The sequence below is a fragment of the Papio anubis genome, chromosome 9 (genome assembly GCF_008728515.1).
Source record: "Papio anubis isolate 15944 chromosome 9, Panubis1.0, whole genome shotgun sequence".
Classification (NCBI taxonomy): Eukaryota; Metazoa; Chordata; class Mammalia; order Primates; family Cercopithecidae; genus Papio; species Papio anubis.
In genome coordinates, this window is record NC_044984.1 from 87,732,205 (window position 1) to 87,739,731 (window position 7,527).

The 7,527-nt window shown below is 43.7% G+C and overlaps 1 long non-coding RNA gene across 1 annotated transcript; it reads left to right on the forward strand.

Moving 5' to 3' along the window:
* Nucleotides 1–1,112: 1,112 nt before the first annotated feature.
* Nucleotides 1,113–7,300, forward strand: LOC110740739. The gene is made up of 2 exons (XR_002515775.2): nucleotides 1,113–2,420; nucleotides 6,498–7,300. It is a non-coding gene; the product is annotated as an uncharacterized LOC110740739 (long non-coding RNA).
* The last annotated feature ends 227 nt before the right edge of the window (nucleotides 7,301–7,527 follow it).

The following is a 7,527-nucleotide window of genomic DNA, read 5'->3' on the forward strand; positions in this document are numbered from 1 at the left end:
AATTAACATATAAAACACTGTTAGTTCCATTGAAAAACCCACTGCAGGCATTTCAGAAGGGGCTGCAAACCCCTTTGAGCAGGCTCCCATCAGGCTACCTCTCCTGGGTGGTCAGCAGCTGCTTTGCTCCTCTGTGAACTTTTTCCTAAATAGCAAAGTGGCCTCAAGAAGACCTCTAGCCTCAAGAAGCTCCCCACTCTTGGACTGGCAACTGGCAATACAGTGTACAAATGTACACTGCTTCAACTGGTCCTAGACAACCTGGGAACAAATGCATCCCCACAAGGAAATATTAGAGTTGGGGACCAGGTGAAATCAGTCATACCTTCAGGACCCTCCATATATACTTTCCTTATTTAGCACATACTCAGTACTAAGAACTTGTTTAAGTTATTTACACATATTAGCTCACTTTAGCCTAGAAGAAGCCTACAAGAAGATACTAATGTTCATCATTAAGAACAATGTATACAAAAATATAAACTGCAAAATGTGTTAAAAATCTTAAGCTTTAATAAGCTGGAGTTAAAAGAGAAATTAAATTCAATCACACTATCCTTACTCAAGTTCGAAACCATATATATTTTCAAAAATTATTTTGTGTAGAAATGTGGCCTCACTGTTACCCAGGCTAGTTTGGAACTCCTGGGCTCAAACAATTTTCCCATCCCAGCCTCCCAAAGTGCTGGGATTACAGGCACAAGCCACCTCAGCCAGTCCAAAAATATTTTTCTTAAATCATACTCTCACCAAAATGTTTTGTCTCACTCCACTTCCAAAGTGACCCATGGAAGCCATGAAAACCAGAACCAATAATAGTAATGGGATTAAAAACAAACAGAATTTATTAAATACCTACTGTGTCCCAAAATGGCATGTGTTTCTTTTCTTCTTTTTTTTTTTTTTTTTTTTTTTGTAGAAATAGGGGTCTCACTATCTTTGCCCAGGTTGGTCTGGAACTCTTGGTCTCAAGCAATCCTCCGGCCTCAGCCTCCCAATGCACTGGGATTACAAGCATGTGCCGTCCAAAGGTGTTTCCTGGACTCACACTGCTTTGATGTCTCAGGTCTGCATCTACAAACTACTGGATGTTGAGAAAGTCCTGTAACTTTCCCATGCCTCAGTTTCCTCATCTGTAAGTGGGATGACAAACGTACCTATCTTGTAGGGTTGCTGTGAGGATGAATGGAGGTGGCATATGTAAAACACTCAGTAAAACACCTAGCATGTTGTAAGAATGTAGAAGTGCGTGCGGCTATCATCAAAATCTCGCAACCTTGGTAATACACATTTTTACATCTGCAGAAAACATCTGAGGCTTAGACCTAAACTTGCCCCAGGTAACTCACTAGAATGTGGCTGGAGCGGGGGACGGTGGTGAAAGTTCCAACCTAGGTGTGGCGGATTCGACAGCCTGCGGTCTGAACCAGCCCCTAGTGACCTTTACCCCTAGAGCGGAAGAAAGGCAAACAGGCGGAAGCCCACAGCCAAAGCCACTGCGCTGCGCATGATCCGTGGCAACCCTCCTTTCCTGACCTTTGCCCACTGGAAAATCCAATCGCAAGGAAGCCTGGGGTAAGGGGGCGGAGCCTTGTGGTTGGCATAGCAACAGAAAAGGGTCAAACTCACCTGGGAGTTAGGGCGGGGTTGTTTGTCACAAAGGAATCATTGCTGAATGACACTACAGTGGAGAACCAGAGCCCTGGGCTTTTGTAAACAAACAGCCCTGGTCACTGCTGGATGCAAAGTGTACCGCCGGGGCCGAGCGCGGTGGCTCATGCCTGTAATCCCAGCACTTTCGGAGGCTGAGGCGGGCGGATCACGAGGTCAGGAGATCGAGACCATCCTGGCCAAAATGGTGAAACCCTGTCTCTACTAAAAATAGAAAAATTAGCTGGGCGTGATGGCGGGCGCCTGTAATTCCAGCTACTCAGGAGGCTGAGGCAGGAGAATCACTTGAACCCGGGAGTCGGAGGTTACAGTGAGCCAAGATCGTGCCACTGCACTCCAGCCTGGCGACAGAGCAAGACTCCGTCTGAAAAAAAAAATTGCACCACCGGACCCATCTGCCTCAGCAAGCAATGCTGGTCAGCGCTCTCGGGCAAACCAACTACCTCCGGCATCCGGGAACTTACCCTCCAGGCGGAAGGAAAGAATGCGGGAACAGAGACCTGTCTTGGGAAAAGCTCCTTAGGAGATGAAGGAGCACCGAATGATGCCTGACGTTTTTACGACTCCTCTTTGACTTGTGTGTCCCATCTCTTTTCAGAAGAATTAGCCATGTTTTGTGAATTCCAGGTGCCATCTTCAAAAATACCCTTGGATCCTAGCCAGTCACCAAAATGGCAGAGACAGCCACCTGAGACCAATTAGAACATCCACACCAGTGGAAGAGAGCTCCAGTGGTAAATTTCCTAGAGGTACAACGATTGATTTCATGATGTATTGTTCCATAAGGTGACTTTAAAACAGGACAAGGCCAGGCGCAGTGACTCACGCCTGTAATCCCAGCACTTTAGGAGGCCGAGGCGGGTGGATCATGAGGTCAGGAGATCGAGACCATCCTGGCTAACACGGTGAAACCCCGTCTCTACTAAAAAATACAAAAAATTAGCCGGACGTGGTGGCGGGCGCCTGTAGTCCCAGCTACTCGGGAGACTGAGGCAGGAGAATGGCGTGAACCTGGGAGGCGGAGCTTGCAGTGAGCTGAGATCGCGCCACTGCCCTCCAGCCTGGGTGACACAGCGAGACTCCATCTCAAAAAAAAAAAAAAAAAAGAAAGGACAAAAGTCTTGAGTCGTATCTTTATTTCATCTTGTCGTTAATATTATATCAGGTTATTTTCTTGAAAAAATAAGCACTTTTACAAATTTGTATGCATTCATAAGTACTTCATTGTAACTTTAATAGTAAATAAATTTTGGGTTTATTAGGGTGTAGGAGAGAAAATCCTACAAACAGAAATAAAACAATTGTGATTAATCATTCTTTCATTAATCCCTGGGAGAAGCAGAGTGGGCTTACTGTGGGCTGAGGCCCACTAAGAAGGACCTGGATTCACATCCTAGCTTTGTCCCTTGTATGTAGCCTTGGGCAGGTCTCATAAGCCGCATGCAAAATGAAGATAATAATATCTACTTCTGAGAGCTGTTTTCAGAGGATGAAAGTGCATGACAAGTGCCTTATCTTACACATGGCCCAGTCTTGGCTCAAAAATGTTACTTTTCTTTCTTGAATATCCCCACTTCCTCTTGAACAGCCGCCTCCAAGGCAGTTAGTTGCTCGTCTTTCTTCCTAATCCCCATATAATTTGTTCTGAGCAGAACAAATTTTATCCCGGTAGCTTAGAACAGTGGCCAGCCCACAGCAGGTACTTGGTAAGTGTCTGTTCATCTGGCCTTGGTTGTGCTATAATTTATGTGCTGGCTGAGAGCTCCCAGGGATAGAAACTGCGTCAGCTAGCATCTAGCATAGTACCTAGTACATAGTGCCTACTACACAGGCTACGCTCAGTAACATAGTTGTGTTACTACGCATTGCACTTCTCATTTTTGCAAGGTACACAAACATATCTGTCTTCAGCAGCCAGGCAGGAGAATTAAGATAAAAGCGATAAAGTCTATGACAAACTAGAGGCATTCCCATTCAACTAAACAAAAAACACTTTTCTGACCAAACACAACAATCTGTCCACAGGATTTACCCCTCTACGATAAAACTGCCACCATAAATAAAGCTTTGTAATTAACAAGCTCTTTTTTTTTTTTTTTTTTTTTTTGGCAGGGTGTCAATCTGTCTCCCAGGCTGGAAGGCAGGAGTGAAGTGACATGTGGTTCACGGTAGCTTCAACCTCCTGGGCTCAAGTGATCCTCTCATCTCAGCCTCCCAAGTAGCTGGGACCACAATCACATGCCACCATGCTAGGCTATGTTTTTTATTTTTTGTAGAGATGAGGTCTTGCCATGTTACCCAGGCTGGTCTTGAACTCATGGCCTCAAGCGATCCTCCCACTCCAGCCTCCCAAAGTATTGGGATTATAGGTGTGAGCCACCATGCCCAGCCCACAATTACTTTCTTATACGATCTTGGCTCAATGCAACCTCTGCCCCAGCTTCAAGCGATTCTCCTGCCTCAGCCTCCAGGGTAGCTGGGATTACAGGTGCCCGCCTCCATGCCTGGCTAATTTTTTTTTTTTTTTTTTTTTTTTTTTTGTAGTAGAGACAGGGTTTCACCATGTTGGCCAGGCTGGTCATTTAATACTTGGGCAATTTTCTGAAGAAAGCATTTTTGAGTTCATTTTATAGGCATCTGATAGAGAAACTGAGGCTCAAATACAGTGATTTGTCCAAATCAAACTTAGTTAGTTAATAGCCAGCCAGGGATTTGCATTCATGTCTTCTAACATCGACCCAGGACTCCCGCTTCTCTTTACACCATAAGCTGTTCTTTATGTGCCACTGTTTTTCTCCTTTATAGTTTTTCTGGGACAAAAACCAAGCTCCATCAGAAGGTTAAACCTGTGTCAGGTTTACAGTCCAGTGACTGCCATGGGTCATAATCCATCTAGAGCTATGAGACAGGTGCCTTTAGAAACAATGCCTTCTTTGCAACCAGAGGAGCGTGTTTTCCTCGAGTCATCAGCATAGAGTCTTGTTGGCAGCAAGGTATGATGAGCATGATGAGTGGGCTAATAGGAAGAACTCTGCACCCAAATGGCAAATGAGGAAGCAGGCTCCTTGTATCAATGTGAAGAATCTTTAAAGGAACTTGAGTTTGTAAAGAGAGCAAGAAAAACAAGATAGAGTCTCTTAGCAACTAGAGAAAGCAAGCATCTCATTTCTGTAGGCCGGTGTTGTCCAACAGAAACAAAATGTGAGCTACATATAACTTTAAATTTTCTAAATAGTAACACTAAAAAAGTAAAAAGAAACAAAAGAAATTAATTTTAATACATTATATTTAACCTAATATATCAATATATTTTTTCAACATGTGATCAATATAAAAATTATTACTGAGCTATTTTACCTTTTTTTTTTTTTTTTTTTTTTTTTGGAGACAGAGTCTCACTCTGTCGCCCAGGCTGTAGTGCAGTGGCTCGATCTCGGCTCACTGCAACCTTGCCTCCTGGGTTCAAGCGATTCTCCTGCCTCAGCCACCTGAGTAGCTGGGATTAATTAGCATGTGCCACCATGTCCGGCTAATTTTTGTATGTTTGGTAGAGACGGTTTCACCACATTGGCCAGGCTGGTTTTGAACTCCTGACCTCAAATGATCTGCCTTCCTCAGCCTACCAAAGTGCGTGAGCCACTGCGCCTATCATTCTCTTTTTGATTTACATTTCTTTATTTCTTTTTTTTTTTTTTTCTTGGACAAAGTCTTTGAAACCCAGTGTGCATTTTACATTTACACTCAGTGGCACTGACCATATTTCAAGTACTCAGTAGCAGCTGGGTGCAGTGGCTCACACCTGTAATCCCAGCACTTTGGTAGGCTGAGGCGGGTGGATCACCTGAGGTCAGGAGTTCGAGACCAGCCTGGCCAACATGGTGAAACTCTGTCTCTACTATTAAAAAAAAAAAAATTAGTCGGGCATGGTGGCGGGTGCCTATAATCCCAGCTACTCGGGAGGCTGAGGCAGGAGAATCACTTGAACCTGGGACAGAGGTTGCATTGAGCCAAGATCGTGCCACTGCACTCCAGGCTGGGCGACAGAGCCAGACTCTGTCAAAAAAAAAAAAAGAAGTACTCAGTAGCCACATGTGGCTAGTGGCTGCCATCTTGGACAGCACAGATCTAGGCCAAAGAAATTCCTAAAGGTCTATATGTCTGGCATAGTGGAAATGAGTGACATGGCTCTCTTCAAGGCCACTGAGAGCTCTCATTTCCAATCCTACTAGTCCAGTTTGAAGACTGATCTTTTAGGGCCAACTTCAAACTTTGCCACCATTTTGGGGGCAGCCGTGTCAATTTCCAGCCAGTTGCTCTGCAAAGCCAATCAGAGCCCATTATGTTAGGCTCTCTGTTTTTGCCTTGCAAGAGTGCAGTCCTCAGCATGTCCCCTTTCAAACACCTATTATTCTGGTGCTGTCTTCAGTGATGCCATGACTGGCAGTGATTAGGGTGACATTTTTTATGTGCCTGAGTTCACAGAGCAAATTACATAGTGTGAGTGGCATGGTGATTAAGTGGCTGTGTGTAAAGACTAAAATCGCTACATTTGCATGTCTCTGAATAATGAGATTCTTATCTCCATTATATGGCAATGAGGTCGAAATTGATAGCGCTATTAACTGTTTACACAGTAAGCACAATTTTCTATTCTCTCTCTTCTCTCTCACTGGTTTCAAAGCAGCCGAAAGCTACCCCACTGAGCCCCCTAGCAACCCTCCCAAGTAAGTTTTCCATAATAAGAGATTTCCACAACCCCCTCAATAAATTTTCTGGCTGCCTTCCAGAGCCCACAGATAATCCAATCCACCCTCTTGATTTCACAGGGAAGAAGCTGCAGTGTAGAGAGGTGAGATTTGTCCAAGGTCACACAGAAAGAAAGAGGGCTGGAAAACAGAGGACTCCAACAATACCCATTCCTTCTCTGATTTGTGCCCTTTGGTGCCTGGCTGCAGCTTTGGAATAATGAAGTCCCACCTTCCAGCCTACATACATAGTGTGCATTCTGGTCACACACCCATTTTTCTGCTGAAGAGATGATGAAACTGGCTGAAATTATAATTTGATTCTCCAAACACAAAGACCTTTTCAGTTGACCCTAGAGATGAGCCCTAACTAGACTTTGAATCAGCAAACATCAATTTTCACAGCAATGAAATAAATATATGGAGAGATAGTTACAGTGGGTTATAAAACAGGGCAAGGGAAAGCTGTGATTGTTTATTTGGCTCTGCTCCTAGCAATGAAGTATTTATCCATCAGCCATGTGGCAGTGACATTTTTGATATGAAGTGCAAGTTTGAGTTGAATAACTAAAGAGACCATTTTTTAAAGTAGATCATCAGCATAGCAACCCAAAAATGCTTCTGAGAAAGTGCTTCACTATCAGTATCACAAAACATGAGAAGGAAAAAAACTCTCTCCAATTAAATTCTAACTCACCGGTGCTTTAGCAGTGGAACAAACAACCACAACAGCATGAAGGTTAACTGCCTCAGCATAAAAGAGGAGACCAAGTAACGGGATTTGTCAGTAGATCGTGGCATCAGCTTAACATTTGTGGGAGTTAAATGAATGCGTGAACAGTTGTAATGCTGAGTTCCATTAATAAATATGATGGTGAAATGGCTGGAGTGAAGCATTATTATTTATTATGAACTAAAACGGACTATTTGTTTGTGATATACCTTAAAAGTACTGAGTGCCTTAAAATCACTAGAAGGATTACCTCTGTATCCCATCAATAACCAAAGATCTTGTCCTAGGAGTCAAAACTGAAGGAGATTCCAGGTAGCATAAAGCACAAGAAAACTGGTTCCTATTTAGCAGTGGGTAAAGGAGTTGTGAAATCCTTCA